Raw genomic sequence first — 19,323 nt, 5'->3', positions numbered from 1 at the left:
GAAAGCTGACCCTGGGAGATAGTAAGAGACCACTTTACCACTGAGCATAATCCTATGCCTGGGGGTATTACATTTGCAGGCTGGGGCTGAGACAGGGGCCACATTTGTTAAGCAAAGCACACAATAAATCCAAATACAGAGATCAAACAGAGACAAACTATTTCTAGGGTGACCCGCTTTACAGGGATTCCATTCCTCAGGGGCCACAGTCACTAGTCCAATTGTCAATGCTCTTGCGAAGGTGTCAATTAAAGTCAGGTACCCTGCGGAACAATGGTCTATTCCTTGGCATCCTTTTTTACTGGTTGGCGTCCTCCACTGTCTTAGCGTGGGTTTTGTTGCTGTCTTGGCCCGGCTGTAGTAGATCCAAGGGGTGACTTCTGCAGCAGTAAGTTTGTCCAGGGCAGTCCAGTTTTCTGGTCTGCATACTCGGCAACTTTCCTGTCCTCAACTATATAGCTGCTTACATCCATGTAGTGGGTGACATCAACATCAGGTTGGACCAGGGGCTGGTCCTGGAGGTCTGGCCGGCTGGTGTGGACTTCTCTGGTTACTCTAAGACAGTCATGGTCCAGCTTTCTAAGTTCTGCCGGTAAGCAGGTGGCTGGATTGACTTGTTTCATGGCCTTAACATGCACCCTCGGATTTCCTTGGAGGATGCCCTGGTATTGAGTCAGTCTGGGGTTTGACAGCCACTTATGCCTCTTGCAAGAGGGTTATGGCAGCAGTGACTGCCCTCAGATGAGGTGGCCAGCTGGTGGCGCCAGCAGATGTCCAACTGCTTAGACAGGTGAGCCACCAGGTGTTGCCATGGTCCGACAAGCTGGGTCAGGACCCAAGAGCTACCTTGTCTTTCTTGTGGGTGTACAGATTAAAAGGCCTCCTTGGCTTTGACAGTCCAAGGGCAGGAACATTACTGAGGCACCTCTTAATATTTTGGAAGGCTTTTTCTTAATGTCCGGACCCTTCAAAGCCTGGTAGTAGGGCCGAGTTCCACAGCCGCAGGGTGCAGGCTGGCTTTCTCTCAGGGGAACGAGCATTTTCCTCAGAAATCAGACAAGGTTCTGGAGGGCGTTGGCAACTCTGCCATTTTCTGTCCTCGCCCCTGATCACGCCGTGAGTACTTCCTGCAAGCCTGGTTGCTGAGCTCTGCACCTGGCGACATTGCCGGAGCCCCAAGGAAGCTTGCAGGCCACTGGGGCAGGCGAAACCGATAGAGCACCGTGAAGGGCCATGACAGAGGGCTGCGCAGACGCCTGTAGGGGGCACTTCAGCAGCATGTGCGTTCCCTCCCGGCACTGTTCCTGGAATGGGCTGCCAGGAGGAGGTTGTCCATGTACTGCAGAATCATCAGGTCCATCCCCCCTTAGCGAGGGATCTCCTGCTAGGGCTTCCCAAACAGGGCTGGGGAGTTCTGAAACACCTGGGGCAGTTTAGTCCAGGTCAACTGAGTCTTGACCGCTGTATGCGGAAAATGGGTTGGCTGGAAGGTGCCACAGGAATGCAGGAGAAGGCATCCTTCAGATTAAGGCAGGTAAACCACGTTGCTTTTGGGGGAAGCTGGCTCAGGAGGGTGCACGGGTTCAGGACCACTGGGTGGCGGCTGTTGGCTGCTTTGTAGACAGCCCACAGATCCTGGATAGGCCGGTACCCGCTCCTGTCTGACTGTTATCATGGGTCTGGGCAGGTGTGGCCCCATGTTATGGAGCCAATTTTTTCTCCAAGCTCCCACTTTGGGGGACCTGCCTCCCTGTCACATCCTGGGCAGGGGAGTCTTTCTTTATCTCCCTGGCCCAGAGCATGGCCACAGCCATTTAGCATATCCAAGTGACTAGCTGAAGGCTATAGGCATGTTAAATGACCATGCCATGGGTCAACTGCAAAGCTGGTGCTGTACAAAACAGTCCCGCATATTTTGCTCTGTGTGTCCCTCCCCTAACTTACACCTGTGGGGAAGGGGTGAAGACATCCTAAAATTTCCTGGACACCTTGAATTCTGGACTCCGTCCCAAATGCCCATTTGGGGTCCCCCCCTTGGCTGCACCTTGTAACGACTTTTCATTTTAGATATATACCCGCTTTAAATTCTTTTAAAGGACAATGGACGAAGGTCTCACTTGTAACTGCTTCCGGCTAGAAATGGACGTTGTTTTACCTACCCGTGGGTCTGGGGTGCCCTGAAAGTGGGTGCAGCACGGAGGGAGTCCTGCCTGTAAAGGGAAGGACCTTACAGAATCCTGGTCAGTTGGCTATTACCAGGAAGTTGCAGGCTCAGTGTCCAAAGGCTGGTATTACTGGACCGTTGACATCCTGGTTATATTCTGGAAGTGACAGATTTGGAAAGAGTTGGAAGGCACAATTAAATCATAACCATTAAATGACAAAGGCAGGGGCTTAGGTATGGCTTATCTGAGGGAGGTATACAAGGCATGCTACACCTATCCAAAGCTTTTGTAGTCCATTATACTTTACTCAGGCTGAGGGATTATATTATGATTTCCCTCCTTTCAGATATCTAAACCTTTCCTGTTCAAGCCACTAAGACAGAAAAGGGAAAATTAGTTTTAAAGTGAAGCCCACAGATCGCCCAAACTGCTTACTAACCCAACCACTCAGTTTAGCCAAACCATTGAGCTCCAGGGGGCGACAATGAAAATGGGCTCCTTAAGTGAGGCCTATATTGCAACCGATCACTCAGGCAATGAAGTCATAGGCATACGTCCTATGAAAACAGAAGAATACACAGGTTAATTTACACAATAGTCCCCAAACCAGTTTCCGTGCCTGTGAGACTGTCTTTTGGGAAGGCATTCAGTTGCAAGTTTTTTTCCTGCAATGACATTCAGCAATGGCAATTTGACAGGTCCTTCATACCTGTAAATTGTACATTTTGATGATATTACAAAACCAGTTTTATCCTTTAAATGAAAACAAACTTTTAAGACAGTTAGCTGCATTATTCTGATGTTTAATACTGAGCACAATGATTTTCCTTGAACCATAATTTTTCTCCTTAAGATCACCCTCACTGTTATTAAAGGGACTACTTTCTGTTTTCTTTTTTTATTTTGACTGTTCGTTTGCATAAACACACCAAGAGCAGCCTGAATTACTTATGATTCTTGATTCTGCTTTGCTGGAACCCACACAGGGAACCTTCAGATTGACTTCTCAGTCTGCCCCTCAGAGCACAGAAGCAGAGCCGCACATCCGCCATCTGGCTTCACCTGTACCAGTTGTTTCACTCAGATCCTTGAGACTTCCGTTGTGCCCACAGGTTTCTTTTTGGCCATCTTTCATGAAAGCAAACTTCGTTCCTTCCCTGGAAAGACTGCCACGAACTGCACAACCAACCAAAGTACCAGGCTTTTTCCTTGGGCTTACTCTAGCTTCACAAGTCAATCCCTGTTCCTCAGGGCTTTCTGGTGACGACCAGAACCCATACATGCCTCCTTCAGATGTGATGTTCCAGTCAAAGTCTTGGTTAACAAAACTATTATTAACTACTGGTCTTATTGGTCTTACACAAAGAAACCTTATGTTTTCACTTACTCCTTCAGAATGCCAAATTCTGGAGGGATCAGGTAGGGAGAAAAATACAAAGCCTGAAGGAAAAACTTTTCCCTTCTGATATTTACCAGGCTTCTTAAAACCTTTACTGCTACAGACTTATCTAGCATTTACAACTCTTTTATTTTTCATATATTTTCTGATATCCACCAAGAGTGTATTTCCATGCCTTATACCTTTTATTATTAACTAACATCACATAATTCCAAAATTCTTATTTTTCCATTTATCTTTAGTTTCCCACAGACCTTCTTAATTTTATATATATATATATATATATATATATAAATATTTAAATACTGAAATTATTTACTTTTCTACAGATTGTGAAGTTTTAACCTCCCCTGGAATCCTTCACTTCCTTTTCAGAGCAGATGCAGAGCAAAACCCAAAACACAGAGTTTCCAGAACAGTACACAGGTAGGGGCATTCTCTCGCACAGAGACATGCTCCTTCAGGCCCGGTCTTTTGGCAGAGACATGCTGCTTTGCCTCTGGCTGAAGCACTTATCAGCCCCAAATGACCCTTCCTGGGTCCCAAGTGGCAAAGGCATCCTCCCCAACCGGTTACAGGCAACCTTAAACAGATTTTAAGTACAGAGGGTTTTTGATCAGAAACAACACTGCTCTTTTCCCACAAAACCAGAAAACAAATAGTTGAGGTTTCCTTTACTCCAGGTTTAAAACTTTACATTCTTTATACATAATTTTACTTATTCAGATTTAACCATTATTCTTTTAATCCTGGTTCCTTTCCCACTCTGGGAAGGACAGCCGAAAGTCCCTGACACTGCAGGCTGCAGTTTTCTGAAGCTCAGACCCTGCAAACATTTTACAGGCCAGATGTTTTCCTTAACTTCAGTACATGTCCTTCAGAGCCATCCTTATCAGAACCAGTTACACAGAGAACCAGACAGATGTAGTCTGGAGAGAGCCCTTAGCTTGGCACCTTGCCCAGTTCCAAGATGGAGGGGCTCTCACATGACCCATTATCCAAGATGACGACAACCATGCACCTCCACCCGGGGGGGGGGGCACTCACGTGGCTCGTCCTCCATTTTATCCAAAATGGCGGCACACCCACATACATGCAATACAGTACTGGGGCAGAACCCCCCCCCCAACCCATGATGAGTTCTCCCAACTGACGCAGACAAAGGAAAAAGGGGATCTTTCACACACCCGCCGCAGGTGGGGGGCCCAGACTCCGTAAGCCTGGCCGGCCCGTAGAGTCACAAACACATTCACACAGACAGTCACACAGACAACCACACAGAAGTTAGCTGTCCCTCCCCCGAGAAGGAGCCCGATGGTCTGGGTCTAAGCCCAGACCCCTGAATTTTCCAGTCGAGGAGTGATCAGTCCCTTTCAGATCCTCGGGTCAGGTCCCTAGGGCACGTCCAGATACCTGAGTGGCGCCTCCGACAGTTCGTGGTTCATCTCTCCCCTCTGCCCAGGTGTTAGAGCTGTCAGGGACACGGCACGGGAGTCTCTGCCCCGGGAAGCCTGGAATCACCAGGGCACTTGCTCCTCCCCTGCGGCAGGGCTCCCGTGCCGACTCCCCCGGTAGCCTTCACCGGAGGCAAAATACCTGCTCGCGTGAGGGATTTCCCGGCCAACGCACCAAAATGTTGTGGAAAATCCACCCACATGCGGGGAGATAATGAAGCACAAACTTTATTACCCGGGGGCCCAGAGGGGGTGGCTAACATCCAAATCCTCTGAGCCCCGATCCTCACTCTCCCGGGGTTTAAATAGTCCCGGGCTTCCTACCTACGTGGCGAAGCAAGGTTACAGAAGCCGAATGCGGAAGTTAGGTCCAGCTACCTTATATGGGAGACAAAGAGAAAACTCAGGAGGAATTTGATTTGCAGAAGCTACAGAGCACAGGAGCTTATCATGGGAATCTGTGTACGACCTTGAGTAACTGGCCGTTGCTTTGGTTACGACTTGTCAGCTTCTACAGTGCTGTGTGAAACTTTGCAAGTGTTACAGTTACAGAGCATAAGAAACTTTTGGAGTTTTCTTTTCCTGCCACACTCTAAGATTTTCTTTATGCGTTTGGGTGCTCCTATGTTGGGTGCATATATATTTACAATATTTATGTCTTCTTGGTGGATTCTTCCCTTGAGTATTATGAAGTGACCTTCTGGGTCTCTCTTTATGGACCTTTTTTGGAATTCTATTTTGTCTGATATGAGTATTGCTACCCCGGCTTTTTTTTCCTGTCCATTTGCTTGGAAGATTTGTTTCCAGCCCTTCACTTTCAGCCTGTGTAGGTCTTTTATCCTGAGGTGGGTCTCTTGTAGACAGCATATATGTGGGTCATTTTTTCTTATCCATTCAGCTATTCTATGTCTTTTGATTGGAGCATTTAATCCATTTACGTTTAAGGTTATTATTGATAGGTACTTATTCATTGTCTTTTATGTACGTGTGTTCCCCCCCTCCTCTATTTTCCTTCCCTTCCTTAAAGCAGTCCCTTTAGAAACTCTTGCAGAGCTGGTTTGGTGGAGGTGTATTCTTTTAGACTTCTTTTGTCTGGGAAGCTTCTTATTTGGCCTTCTATCTTGATTGAGAGTCTTGCTGTATAAAGTAGCCTTGGTTGCAGACCTCTGGTTCTCATTACCTGGAGTATTTCTTGCCATTCTCTTCTGGCTTGAAGTGTTTCCATTGAGAAGTCAGCTGTTAGCCTTATTGGTGTTCCCTTGTATGTTACTTCCTGTTTCTCCCTTGCTGCCTTTAAGATTCTCTCTTTGTCTTGAAATTTTGCCATTTTAATTATGATGTGTCTTGAGGTGGGCCTCTTTGGGCTCATCTTGATTGGGACTCTCTGTGTTTCCTGGATTTGTGTGAGTTTTTCTCTCATCAAATTAGGGAAGTTCTCCTTCATTACTTTTTCGACTAGGTTTTTGATCCCTTGCTCTTCTTCTTCTCCTTCTGGTATCACTATTATACGCATATTATTATGTTTCATATTGTCTTGCATTTCTCTTAATCCCTCTTCATTCTTTCTGAGCCTCTTTTCCTTTTCTTGCTCTTTCTGGATGCTGTTTTCTACTTTGTCCTCTAGCTCACTAATCCGATCTTCTGCTTCATCGATCCTGCTTTTCATTCCTTCTACTGTGTTCTTCAGTTCAGAAATTATATTCTTCATTTCCTCTTGGCCTTTGTTGAGAGTTTCTATTTCCTTTTTCATGTTTATACAGTTTGCAGTGAGATTGATGTAGTTTCCCTCTAATTTCTGATAGCTCATTGTGAGTTCATTGAACTTCCTGATAATCATTGTTTTGAACTCACTATCTGATAGTTGAGTTGCCTCTATTTCATTTAGCATTTTTCCTGAGGCTTCCTCGTTTCCTTTCAGTTGGGGGTTGTTTCTGTGTTTTCTCATTGTTCGTGGGTTTCTTCTTGTTAGCCTCTGTTTCTTAAATTGATCTGTTCTGGTTCCCTGTAATTATGGTGTGAACTTCTGTGGTAGAATACTTTTGAGATTCAGTGGTGCAGTCTCCTTCTTGTATCCTGGTGTTCACAGCTTCCCCCTACTCTTTTTTTGTGATCAGTTGGAGGAGTAAGGCGAAATGGTTTAAGACAGCAAGACAGTGTACTATGATATTTACATTAGCAGCCAGTAGAGAAGAAATGGGTTATCCTTTGGCTCCTTGTAGTGTTAACCTTGATCCTCCACCCCACTATCCACGTTTTAAAAAGGATGGAAAGAGGGTAAGACTCTTATTGGGAATGAGAGGATTGACAGTTGGATCTAGAAAGCTGTGAGGCTGTGGGAGGTCAGATTCTAAGGTAGGGTTGGATTAAAGATTAGTATATAGGAGTAGTGTGTAAAAGAATAGAGAGAACCCCCGTAATAGTATAGTTCAGGGAATTGCAAAGTGGGCTGAGATCACGTAGGGGTATTGAGTAGTATTTACAATTGTATGGACTAGGTCTTATTAACAGTAATAGTAAAGTGACAGTCTTGTGGCAGAATCAATGAGATCTAGATAACAAGAATAAAGAGTATAGAACCTTGAGAGGTGTATTAATGGAACACAGATGAAGGATAGTAAATTATCAACACACTGTGACTGAGATACCAGGGGGAACCTATCAAATGACAGTATAACCAGTCAAGCAAAGAAGATTATACAAAAAGAAAAAGAATACCAAAATATTATTAAAATAAAAAATGTCAGAAAGGTGAAAAAGATAATACAAATTTACAGTAACTTGCAAGATAAAAAAAAAGGAAAGAAAAGCAGAAGATGGAGTTCAGGAGAGATAAATTTGGATTGGAAAGAATATTATTAGGATGAATGGAAGAGAAACATAAGGGATTGCGAGATATAAAAATAGTAAGAATTGAAAAATAAAATGTCACTTAAAACAAGATAAAATCAATCAACCAACAACAGCCACAAAAACAAAAACCAAACTAAACCAAACAAAAATAAATGAAAAAAACCTCTTGTTGGTTTCTAACTGTCCAGACCAGTTTTTCTGATCTTGCTGGTTTCAGCTGGCTGAGGGACGTTTGAAATGCTCCTCTCTTCCCGGCCAGATCTCAGCAAGTCTCTCAGGAACCCTGGGCGCTCCCGAGCACACTCACTCTCCGGAGCTCACTGCCACGTTCTTTTGGACTCCGGGGTCTCTGCAGGGTTCCAGCTCTATGATCTCAGGAGGCATCCGCGACATTTTGGGATTCACTGCGCCCTCCCTGGGAGTCGTAAAAGGGTGCGCCCCTCCATCTTTTTGAGATTTGGGCTCTAGGAATACCCTAAGTGCCATCATCCTTACGGGTTCACAGCGCTCGAGTTAGTATTCCCGATGGGGCGAGCGCTTCCACAGATCAGAGCTGCAGGCTCCCAAGACCTGAGGACGCCCGAGTCCTTCCCAGCTCTGGGTTTTCCACCCATCCGCACTTCCACCGGGCTATGGGTTCGGGCGCATTTCCCAGCCGCCCCTGGCTGGGCTGGCTGGAAATTTTTGAGTTTTGGGCTATAGGAAGGCACTAAGCGCCGTGTCCCTTCCTGGATCACAGCGCGCGAGTCAAGATTCCCTATGGGGCGCACACTTTCCCAGATCAGAACTGCTGGCTCCCGAGACCTTCCCAGCTCTGGGTTTTCCACCGATCCGCACTCCCACCGGGCTAGGGGTGCGGGCGCTCTTCCAGGCTTCCCCTGGTCATGCCGGCTGGAGGCCCTCACTTCTCCCAGGTCTCTACGTGGGTGTTCATAGTCCCTGGGTGATTTTTTCTCAGTCCATCTGGCCAATCTGTGTCTTCAAGCAATAAGTTCTCCCCTGGAGTTGCTCAATCCCCGTATCCAGGGGAGGGAGCAGCGACTCCCCTCTCCCGGGAGCCCCGAGGCAGACTCGGGAGCACCAGGCCTGGGGACTGCACACCCCTAGTCCCCGCGCTGATCCCTAGGCCCCTTTTGTTTTGAAGCAGTCTCCTTACCGTCTGGTTTTTCAATGATCGCAATAATTTTTGATGTCCTGCTTTCAAAAGTGATTCGGTATCCTAGTCCACTTGCTTTGTTTCTCCACCGAATTGTGAGTTTCCCTCGTCTTCACAGAAGCCGAGAAACACGCTGCCTAGAGTAAAGCCGCCATCTTCCTTCGGGCTATAAGGTTTTATAACATGAAGCAAACTTCTGCTTCTGGATCAGTTACCAGTGGCATTCACAAGTTCTGAAGAGTATGAGGTGGATCAAGTGATGTTTTACAAACTTATGAATGAATCTGTCCATCAGAATAATGTCTTTTTGTATTTTTTCTCAGATCTTTTTTGTCCTTTTCCCTTTGATATTGATCATTTTTTTTCCATTTGAAATCTAAATGTTTTTTAAAGTTCAAGGGTCTAAAACAATATTTGGGGTTTTATAAAATAAAGTAACAACTGTCTTTGCCTCTCTAGATTTGTTCTTTATAAAAATTGTCTAAGAGGTCTATGTAGATCTCAAATATTAATTAGGGAAGAATGCCAGAATTTGCATGGTACTTTATGTATGAAAGATAAGTTAGTGTGCTGCATTTTTAGTTATTTTAATGTATAAGATTGCTTATTTCTTTAATAATGAAAGTCTGAGTTAAATTAATTAGGTATAGAAAATAGAAATCATTTTAGAAAACAGTTTACCTGTGGGAGTACTATCATTTTAAGAAGATTAATGATTTTATGTGTATTCTCTTGAGCTTTTAAAAATTCAAAAACAATTTTCGTATGGACAGAATATTATTATTACCTGTATTTTAGTTCTTATAAATAATGTATGTATGCCATACAAAGATATAGTTACTCTCCCTATACAGAATGCCATCTTTGGCCTAGCGTTAAGAGTTTTGGCTTTGTAGTCAGGCAAGCCTATGTTGAGTACCAGGCATTGCCACTAATGTTTGTGTAGCCTTGGATAGGTTTCTTAACTTCTCTGAGCCTCATTATCTATATTCTTTTATGTAAATATAGAAATAATACCTCTTTGGGTTGTCCTGAGGATTGAAATCAATAAATGTGAAGTATCTAACTGAAATAATAGCAATTACTTATATAGTTTATGTGCCAGACAATTTATTAACTCATTTAATTCTTATAACAGTCCTATGAGGTTAGCACTGTTCTTTTCTAAATTTTTCTAAATGAAGAAACTGAGGTTAATGAAAAGTTCTGTAACTTAACCAAGGTCATACAGCTAGCAAGTTGATAGTAAGCATTCAATTAATGCTGACTCATTTCATTAAAAAAAAGAAAATGGGAAGACCTAAAGTAATATAGCAAGTCCTTATCTTTTGCTGTAGTGAAAATGTAGATCATTATAAGGCATATTTTATTTCTTTGCTGGAAAAATATTGATTGGAGGATTGTATTTTTTAATAATTATTTTATTGTTGTTCAATTACAGTTGTCCACATTTTCTTCCAACCACTCCCCACCACCCCAGCCAAACCCACCTCCCCTCTTTGCTTCCATCCCCTCCCCGCCCCCCCCCCCGATTTTGTCCATATGTCCCTCATAGTAGTCCCTGCAAACCCTTCCCCTCATTATCCCCTTCCACCTCCCCTCTGGTTACTGTCAAATTGTTCCTAATTTCTATGTCTCTGGTTATATTTTGCTTGCTTTTTTCTTTTGTTGATTATGTTCCAGTTAAAGGTGAGATCATATGGTATTTGTCTTGCACTGCCTGGCTTATTTAGCTTAGCATAATGTTTTCCAGTTCCAACCCTGCTGTTGCAAAGTGTAGGAGCTCCTTCTTTCTGCCGCATAGAATTCGATTGTGTAAATGTACCATAATTTTTTGATCTACTCATTTACTAATGGGCACCTAGGTTGCTTCCAGCACGTGGCTATTATAAATTGTGCTGCTATGAACATCGAGGTGCATAGGTTCTTATAGATTGGTGTTTCAGATTTCTTGGGATATAATCTCAGCAGTGGAATTACTGGGTCAAAAGACAGTTCCATTTTTAGTTTTCTGAGGAAATTCTATACTGTTTTCCACAGTGGTTGTACCAGTCTACAATCCCACCAACAGTGCCACTAGGGTTCTGTTTTCTCCACATCCTCTCCAACACCTGTTTGTTGGTTTGTTTATGATGGCCATTCTGACAGTGTAAGGTGGTATCTCATTGTGGTTTTAATTTGTATCTCTCTGCTGGCGAGTGACACTGAGCATATTTTCTTATGTTTCTAGACCCTCTGTATGTCCTCCTTGGAGAAGTGTCTGTTCAAGTCTTTTGCCCATTTTTTAATTGGATTTTGTGTCTTCCTGGAGTGGAGCTGCAGAGGATTATATTTTTGATCAATGACTCAGAATTTCATAATTTATAGAAGTATTAATGTCCATTTATTGAATACTTCCCATGTGCTAGATATAGGGCTAAATACTTTATGTATATTATTTCATTTATCCTTTACAACAAACAACCTTACAAGAAAGCTAAGACTCAGTTTTTTGCTTTGTTTTTTTTTTTAATCCTCACGCAATGAGATACGTATAATCCTCACTCAGATATGTATATTTCATTGATTTTGGAGAGAAAGGGATAAAGGGAGAAGAGACATTGATTAGTTGCCTCCTGTATGAGACCCAGCTGGGGGTCAAACCCACAATCTTTTGGTTGAATGACACTCCAACCAACTGAGCCACCCAGACAGGGTGAGACTCAGTATTTTTAAATGACTTGCCTAAGGGTACTCAGCTAGTAGGAAATCCCTAAACTATCTGTTCTAAAGTCTGCTATTAACCTCTAGTTTATGTGCCTCGTGTTAGATATGGCAATAGATGTCTGTAAAATGCAAGGAAACAGCCTAAGTAATTTTAAATAGAAAAATGAAACTACTCTCCTAGTTTAGACCTGGAAGTAAACAGTGATTACCAAAAACTAAGGTCTCATAGGCAAAACTAAGCTTGCTGCTGGTTTTGTAAAATAAAGTTTTATTGGAACACAACCATACACATTCCTTTATGTATGTCTATGGCTGCTTTCCTCCTATAGTGTCATAATTCGGTACAGTTGATGGGTGAGGCATACCCATTATCTATGCAGAGGCATAGATCTCCCTGAAGTTGAAAATCTGCATTTAACTACTTTGGCAGATTCATATACAGATTCCCAACTGTGGAGTTGTGGAGGAGACCTTTGAACTACATGGGTGTGATCTAGGTCAACTGAAAAAAAAAAAAAACCTTCCCTTAAAAAGCATATTTCAAAACCCCTAATATTGTTCAAGGGTCATCAAGGGTCACCTGTAGTGACAGAGTCTAGATAGTTCATAAAGCCTAATGTATTTGCTCTCTGGCCCTTTATAGTAAAAGATTGCTGACCCCTGACCTGGTACATCTCTATTCTTTTATGAATGAAGAAACTGAGACTTGGAGAGATTAGATAATTCCCCAATAATGTACCTATTAAAATTCAGTTCTCCTGTTCCCTAACTGAATTGTAATTTCTGCTATACCATGCTACCTTGTATGTTTTTTAAAATCAACAAATATACTATATGATTATTATATAAGACTTTAAAGTATCATAAAATGTTTATGATATACAGTCATGCACCACTTAATGTCCTGGGTGCATTCTGAAAAATGCATCCTTAAGAGATTTCACTGTGGTGTGAACATTATAGAGTGACTTTCATAAACCTAGATGGTATAGCCTATAACACATCTAGGTTATATGGTATACCACTCTTGAATCTATGGTTGTTGACTGAAATATTATGCAGCTGGTTACAGTATAAGAATATACTCATATAACCTACTTAAAATAGATATGCTGCTTATAATAACAATAAACATTTAGTCGTTTCTCTTTCCTTAGAATTTGAAGAGCTTTGGGAATATATGTGTACTTGTATGGCCCATGCTTTAAAGTTCTGTGGCCCACTTTAAACTAATCTTTCCTTATTTTCCTTCCCAAATTTCTCTAATAAAGAGGCTTTTAGAATCATTTTATTAATTGATTACAAAACAGCAATTGCAGTTGTAACCTATCTTATCATTGGAAACCTGTCACATATACAAGGTCTATCCAGAAGACCTTGTAATCCAGCCATGTGATATAAAAATGACGCGTGCTCACTGGCCTGCAGTGATTGCAGAACACTGTGGATGGCTTGTCAAAACATGAGAAAAACATACACAGAGACAACCAGGTCCTGTGGGGAAGTAGGCACAGAACAGCCACTCTCTTTAGTGGGGAGCGCCCTGTTTCCATTCCCAAGCAGGTTTTTATTAAGAATACAGACTTAGTTTGTGGATTCACAATCTGGCAGAAAAGATCAAAAGAAATAGGTGACTTTCAAAGATGCTGACAGAACCCCCACTGTGATTCTGGGCAAAGTTTGGAGTTTCATCATTTGAAAGGACTACAGGGCTCAAAGGGCTAGTTTTGGTTTCCTGTCTGTGCCTTCAAATTCTAATTCAATAACATCCTCCAGCAAACAGATCTTAAAGGATCTTGCATATTCTATATTTCAGGCCTGATAACCCTAGGGGTCCACTGTCTCTGGTCTGGGCACCCCTCTGCTATTTCTGCAGGCTTGAGTTGGGCAGAGGTGATAAAGGCAGCCAGGAGACTTGGATTTCTCACATCTAAGAACAAGGACTCAGGCTTTGACAAAGCTGAGGGGGCAGGGGGGCAGTCGATCACCCCTTCATTTCCACAGCCCTGAGTCTCTTCCCTGAGCCCTCCTCGTGATCATGCCTGTCTTAGGCAGTTCCCTCCATGGGAAGTCTTACCCATCATTGGCTAACTGATCAAGCCTAGGAGGCTAGGCATAGAGCAGGCAGCATTCATGCCAGGGGAATAAGTTTTGTCTCCTTAGTGGCTCCTGGTCTGGAGGTCTTTCACTCAGCCTAAGTCACAGGGGGTTACAGCTTCCTGAGACCAGGCAGGGTGGTCCCTAACAGTCTGTCCAAAAGACCTTGTAATCCAGCCATGTGATATAAAAATAGAGACATTTATTGAAGAAGATACAAGATATAAGAAACATTGTACATGAGACAATGACACCTCAGTTCCCTTAAAAGTAGGCACATTGAGACCTCACACAGTTCTCCCTCCAAATCACCATCAGCCTCCCCGTCATATTTTCCTGAATCTCATCGATGGTCTGAAATCTCCTCTCTTTCAAAGATTATTTTAATTTTAGGAAAAGCTAGAAGTCACAGGGCTCCAAATCTGGGTTGTAGTGGGACTGAGTCACCTGGGTGATTTGATGTTTTGCCAAAAAACTCTGCACAAGATGTGATGCATGAGCAGGCACATTGTCATGATGAAGCTGCCAATCAGCAGTTGCCTATAGCTATGGCCTTCTGAATTATCTGAATAGTTTCTGTGGAGGAATGTTCAAGCTTAATGCAACATTTGATGCAGATTTGTTGCTCTTCTTGCTCAGTCATTTTGAATGTGATGCCCATATAGTACACACATTCACTCAATGGCCTCTACTGCCCCCACTGACTAGTACAGTGAAGTTGTCATTGTTCACGCATGTGCATTCCAGTTCACCTTCCTTGGCTGCTAGGTTACATCCATGTCACTCAAACTGTTCTTGTTATATTAACTATGGCTGGACTTTTTCTGGACAGATCTCGTACATAGTTACAAAATAGAGATCTTAACAGTTTTATATTCATTTTTTCCACTTACCATTACATTATTCATGAAGTTTTTAAGCATTGACATGATGTAGTCAGATTTGAACTAGGTAATAACTGGCAATAGTAAGAAGGGTGTACTATTGGTGAGAGGCTGTAATAATAGCTGTAAGATGATGAGGACAGTGACTGAAGTGTTGTGGCTGGAAAGGAAGCAGGGTCAACAATATGAGAGAAATTTAGGAAGTAGGATGTATGAAACTTGGTTATAGTAGTTGGAGTTGAATGGGAACTTTGAGTATATGTGACCTATCTCATGTTCAGTGGGGAGCCTTCTTGATCACCCATGTGAATTTAGGTTGTCCCATAATACCCAGTATATCTTTCTACTATTTCCTTTATCACATTATTGTTACCATCTGTTTTTGTCCCAGTTGAATGATTCAAGCTCCTTAACAGTAGGAATTATGTCCTGTCTTATTCCTCTTTTGGAGGGAAATTATTTTAGATAAATTATAGTTGATAAAATAGATTAATCTTGTACATACACTTTTTTAAAAAAGAAAACATAAGAGATAGATTAAGATATTCCTAAATTTATTCACATTCAGGGTTTGACTCTTTTGCAGTCTAATCTGAGTCATTTATTTTTCCATATAGTATAATCTCCTAGTCCATCTAGAGGGGACGGATGATGCAGCCTTTCTTAAGTGTGTTGTATCACCATCTGAGGGATTTTCTTTTATGTTACCAATACCATTCTTCAGATTTTGATGCAGGTGTTTACTTACTTGGTGTGTGATTTACATTCTTTTTGTATGTATCTTAGTAGCAGACCATAACACAGGCTTACCTGTTGTGGGTATCTGCATTTCTTGAGTCTTATAAAGGAGTGCTTCTAAAATTCTCTGTGGTGAAAGACTAGTCTGTGAACCAATATTTTGGTAAAAGAAAACAAAAGTGAATTACTAGAAAAATGAAATTAAAAAAGGACACAAAAATACAAACATCAGCTTTTTATGAGATTTGAGAGATATAAAATTACTTTCAAATATAACTTTGCTCAAAGAGTTTTTAAATTGTGTACACTTAATCTTAGCCAAAAGGCCAAGTGATAAAATAATCCATTTTTGTATTTCATTACAGACCTGTAAAAAAATATGTAGATCAGACCTGCTGTGAATAGCACTGCTTTAAAAGCACTTGGTTGTTGCTTTTCATGTTCATCTTTGAATTTCCACAGCCTCCAGTGTACCATGTGATGACTGATTAATTAAATTAAAACTAAAAAATGGTGTTTCCCCTTCACACGGACATTTCTCTTTTTATTGAAATTTCTTGAAATGTGATTATAAAACCGTGACTAGTATGTATGTACATATGTGTATGTTGATTTCTGTGCTTGCCTTATAAAAATAAAAGGAAGTTCCCAAACTCCTAAAAGACTGATTCTTCAGTTTGCAGGATGATGATGCTCAATCCACTGAGCCACACCAGCCAGGGCTAGAAGACTAATTCTTATATAGCCATGGTAACAGCTACCAGAACCAGTATTAAATCTACTTATTAAATGACACTTCTTTAGAATTGGTTTTAAGTCAGTGTAATCAATTAGCAATAACTTGCCTTGGTGAACAGAATTTTGAAAGCCAGCTAGTCAATGACAGCCCTTCTAGTAACCATGCTTCTAAGCCTCTGAAAGTCCACCAACCCTTGAAAGGCATACTTCCAAACCCTATGTAAGATTAGCAGTGTGCTCTACTCAGAGGCACTGTGCCTGACGAGCAGAGCTCTCCCTGAACTAAGTAATAATATTATTCAACGTTGTGTTTTTTGTTTTATTTCAGATATCTAGTGAGAAATACCTTTTCATACTTGGAAACAAATTATTGGTGAATTTATTTTTTGGTAGTCTTTATATTTCTATTCAAATAATTATTGTTTGTTATCTTAAGTACAATTCTGTGACTCCTATGCATTGTCAAATAAAAATGATAAGTAATAAATGTAGTTCACAAATTTAGATAAAATCCAAGTCCACTGTTTTATTTTTTTTACTACTTAATACTAGAATTTTGGACAACTCTGATAATAAGTTAAGTGGTCCAGTTCAAACAAGGAAATGAATATGGTAGTGATACATCAACAGAATGCCTTAATAAAATAGACCCCCAGTAGAAACATCGTATAAAGTAGTCAGTACAATGAAAGTATTGTTTATAGATCCTGGAAATGACATCAGTATTTAAAAAGTAGCCTTTGATAACAGTTATATCTAATGAATGCTATTGATAATAAAAACACTTTTTTAAAGTCATAGTACTAAACTGTTGGAAGTTATGTATTTCTTGACTGAGCAGGAACTATTGAAACTATAAACCAGTCTGTTAAAACAGCAGAATCTCCTTTAATTATTAGCACAATGTATTTTTTTGGACTGTTTGATTCAAAATTTAAAATCCCTACACTTTGCTTCTATAAATAAAAAGGAAATAATGAGTATAGTTTAATTTTCTCTGACTTTAAAAACAATTTTTAAAACATATTTACCTTTGAAATAAAACACTTCAAAAATGGAGAGCTTTTTGGCTCCATCCTTGCCTCCACTCCAGCCTACACCATATCCTATCCACAAGCATGACCCATAAGACCTACAAGGTGTCCACCTCTGGCCTCCAGGCCTTCAGCAGCCACTTCTACTTTAGTGGGCTAAGCAGCAGGTCCTTAGCCTTTTTCTAGGTGGGCAATAGCTACCGGGTTGACCTGGGCTCCAACATAAATCTTCCTGGGAGTTTTGGCAGAGCTGGGAGTATGGAATCTATTAAAGCTATCCAAGTGAACCAGAGCCCACTAAGCCCCTGAAGCTGAGGGCAGGCCCCAACATCCAAGCTGTGCACAACCAGGAGAAGGAGCAAATCAGGAGCCTCAACAAGTTTGTCCTTCATCAATAAGGTGCAGAGCCTGGAGCAGCAGAATAAGATCCTGGAGACCAAGTGGACTCTCCTGCAGCAGCAGCAGCAGGAGTTGCAGTAACATGGACAATGTGTTCGAGAGCTACATCAACAACTGTTGGCAGCAGTTAGAAATGCTGGCCCAGGAGAAACTGAGATTGGAAGTGGAGTTTGGCAACATGCAGGAGCTGGTGGAGGACTTGAAGAGTAAGTATGAGGACAAAATCAGTAGGCACACAGAGATGGAGAATGAATTTGTCCTCATCAAGAAGGATGTGGATGAAGTTTACATGAACAAGGTAGAGCAGGAGTCCCACCTGGAAGGGCTGACCGATGACACCAATTTCTATAGGCAGCTGTATGAAGAGAAGATTTGTGAGCTGCAGTCCCAGGTCTCATACATGTCCATGGTGCCGCCTATGGACAGCAGCCACTGTCTGGACCTGGACTGCATCATCGCCAAGGTCGATGCTCAGTATGAGGAGATTGCCACCCACAGCTGGGCTGAGGCTGAGGCTGAGTCCATGTACCAGATCAAGTATGAAGAGCTGCAGACATTGGCTGGGAAGCATGGGGATAACCTTTGTCTCACGAAGATGGAGATTTCTGAGATTAACCAGAACATTAGCTGAATCCACACTGAAATCAAGGTCCTCAAAGGCCAGAGGGCTTTCCTGGAAGCCACCATTGATGCCGAGCAACATGGGAAACTGTCCATCAAGGATGCTCAGGCTAAGGTGGCTGAGCTGGAGGCCCCTCTGAGAACTGCCAAGCAGGACATATCCTGGCAGCTACAAGGCTACCAGGGGCTCATGAACATCAAGCTGGCCCTGGCTACAGAAATCACCTCCTACCACAAGCTGCTATAAGGTGAGGAGAACCATCTGGAGTCTGGGATGCAGAAACATGAGTATCCATTACCAAGGCCAGCAGCCATTACTCTGGTGAGCTGAGCCCAGCTTACCAGAACCTCAACTATGGCCTGGGCTTCCAGACCAGCTTGGACTGTGTCAGAGGCCCTGGCTCCTTCAGGTGCACCAGCAGCAGCTCCTCCAAGATGGTGGTTATGAAGGAAATCGACACCCATGATGGGAAGCTGGTGTCTCAGTCATCTGAAGTCCTGCCCAAGTGAACAACTACTGTGGTCCTTCCTGTCCTCCAAGCCTGTGGGAAGGGAGCTGTGCAGGGGAGCAGAGGGCCCCCTGAAGCTCAGCCCCAGTCTTCAGCTTACCCTTGGGGTGGGGGAGTTTACAACCTGGGCAGCTGCCTCTTACCCATGCCCCCAACTAAAAGCTGAATCAAATGTTTTTTTCCCAAAATAAAGTCTCAGCTGGCTCTGCCAAAAAAGGAAATAAATGTCTTTATTAAAACATTTACATGTGATTGTGATTAAAATAATATATGCAGAGTGCAGTGTTATTTCAGTTCAAATAATTTAAGTAAATATTGATTTGAGTAATAGTAGAAAAATAATCTCTAGTGTTCATAATAAATCAGTTCATTCATTCCAAAAATAATATTAGTACCTCTATTTACTGTGTGCTGTGCTCAACACGGGAGCAATAGAAGTGAAGAGAAGGTACCTATATTTTGGGGCTTTTATAGGCAATTATTACAAGTATTATAAATTTGATTGTGTGTTGAATATGGTATAATCTATGATTAGTGCAATGAAAAAGATGTGATCAGATTGTTACAGGTGCA

General features: G+C 42.2%; 1 protein-coding gene and 1 pseudogene across 3 annotated transcripts in view; both read left to right on the top strand.

Annotated features, from left to right (window-relative positions):
• KLHL8 (kelch like family member 8) overlaps nucleotides 1–19,323 on the top strand; it is an 84,912-nt gene that overhangs the window by 9,278 nt on the left and 56,311 nt on the right. The gene's annotated exons all lie outside the window — the stretch shown is intronic.
• Nucleotides 567–18,751, top strand: LOC123806730 (annotated as a pseudogene).

This window comes from Phyllostomus hastatus, unplaced genomic scaffold (genome assembly GCF_019186645.2).
Source record: "Phyllostomus hastatus isolate PE091 unplaced genomic scaffold, TTU_PhHast_1.1 phas_scaffold_39, whole genome shotgun sequence".
In the NCBI taxonomy this organism is placed as follows: Eukaryota; Metazoa; Chordata; class Mammalia; order Chiroptera; family Phyllostomidae; genus Phyllostomus; species Phyllostomus hastatus.
Note: the sequence above shows the minus strand (reverse complement) of the source record. Positions and strands in the feature narration are given on the sequence as shown.